This window comes from Pseudophryne corroboree, chromosome 3 (assembly GCF_028390025.1).
Source record: "Pseudophryne corroboree isolate aPseCor3 chromosome 3, aPseCor3.hap2, whole genome shotgun sequence".
Taxonomy (NCBI): domain Eukaryota; kingdom Metazoa; phylum Chordata; class Amphibia; order Anura; family Myobatrachidae; genus Pseudophryne; species Pseudophryne corroboree.
Window position 1 is genome coordinate 75,477,749 of NC_086446.1, and position 1,961 is coordinate 75,479,709.

Consider the following 1,961-nt stretch of genomic DNA (forward strand, 5'->3'; position numbering starts at 1 on the left):
CTTTAAAGTGACTAAAGATCTGTTTAAAGTATAAATTAAATATTTAATCCACATTAAACAATTACTACCATCTAAGGATCCCTATAGAAGAAAAATATGGATTCATAAATAAAGTTTTTTGGCTCTATTCAGGCTGATCTAATCATTAAGAGTTATCTAATTAAAGGAAGTGATGTAAGTGTGCTAGCAGCTTAAATAACAGCTGCATCAATTACCACTTCATTCTGTGACTTCCACACACAGCCAAATTTTCTCCAGGGTGAGTCCTCACATCATTTCTATTTGTTTCACTTTTTGAAGGCTTTAACTATTAATCATGAGTGTAATTCTTTTGCTGGTCTGGTACCGAGGAGTTGAGATTTTTCTTGCTGTTAAAAGTGGGCCTTTATAAGTATTAATAATGCTCTGATTTCTGATAAAAATTACTTTGAAATCTGCTGGATTTTAGCTATTTGTTAGAACTGTGCTTTCTTATAAATAATGACAGTGTTGCTGTGTTTTTCTGGAAAAAAATTTACTTTGTGAAACTTATTGTAAATTGTTACTATCCCTATGGTTGGAACTGTGCCCTCTATTTTGACAACAACAATGTTTCCATTTCTTTGAAAGGATCTATTCCTTGAGACCTATTGAGGAAGTCGCATCTTTTTTATCCTTGTGATTGTCAAACCAGCCATATAAGTTTTGGTATGTACACTCATATATGTGCTAGTGATCTTCTATGACTGACACACCTTACACTAAAAAAAATTTAATTGAAAGCTTTCAGAATTTCACGTGAGTCAACATTGAAACCAGAAATAATTTTGACTATAAGAGCAGAAGACCACACTTTAGGTATACTTATAGTAGAATTGGCTTGACCGTGTAGTAAATTACATGGACAGGTATTTCTATATAAATACCAATATTTGTGTATTTCTTTAGCAGTCTGCGAAAACGCCGACATATGGTTGCCGACAGTCCCAATGGACTATGATCAAGAGTTTTTTTAGACGGCCCTTAAGGAACTTTGCTTGATCAGTTTTAAGGTATGTTATCTTTTATGATCAATTAATAGGTTCTATGAGGTGGGAAACCATTAAAAATGGTCTACATCCAATTCCCTTTCTCTTTCTATTAGGCAGTGCTTATAAAAACACTATTCTATAGATTTTATATACAAAAAGGATAACCATTTAAGTTCCAGTCAGAAGCACGAATATAGGAGCTCTACCCATTAATTTCTAATAAAGGAGAATTTGATTAATCCCTATTTGGAGGTATGTCTTAGTCACTATTTGTAACACTAAAATGGATAATAAGAATAATGTCCTAGTAGTTCCATCAAATAAACACATCTTAGAATGTGTTATTCATATTTCAGGTTACGATCTGCCATAGAAATCTATCAAGAGCAAATCATCCTTTTCCCTATATGTGGTAGGTATATATAGGAAAAAAATGCTTTGCATACCACAAAGATATATGTGTCTATACATATATATATACATATATGTATATATAATATTCCTATCTCACAATAGCAGTTTTTCTCAAATAGAACATTATCTTTTTCCCCAAACAAGTTACCCCTGATGAAGTCGATAAGACGAAACGCGTTGGGTTTGTCAGTCAGAAAAGCGCACCCTAGTTTGTGAAGATACTCCCTTCGAGCTCGCACCTTGAAAAAGGTGAGGGAGTATCTAGAATCCATCTTACAAACATGTTGGTTGTGGCTGTGTTTTATTGATACAATTTTATATCTTGAATTGTGTACCAAAATTCATATGTTCAAATATATGTTATTAAAAAAAACTTTTTATTAATTGGCCTGTTGGCCTCTTGTTTGGGTGACTTTTTGGTGAGGGGTGTCTGTTACAGGTCTCCAGATCTAAACATCCTCCAGTCTACATTTTCCGACGAAATAAACGCTGGAAGATTTGTGTAACTACATTTCATTATTAGCGCACTTGGGAATT

General features: G+C 33.4%; 1 long non-coding RNA gene across 1 annotated transcript; it reads left to right on the top strand.

Annotated features, from left to right (window-relative positions):
- Positions 1-236: 236 nt before the first annotated feature.
- On the top strand, positions 237-832 carry LOC135057504 (uncharacterized). Its single transcript, XR_010244169.1, has 3 exons — positions 237-259; positions 610-687; positions 763-832. It is a non-coding gene; the product is annotated as an uncharacterized LOC135057504 (long non-coding RNA).
- Positions 833-1,961: the final 1,129 nt, after the last annotated feature.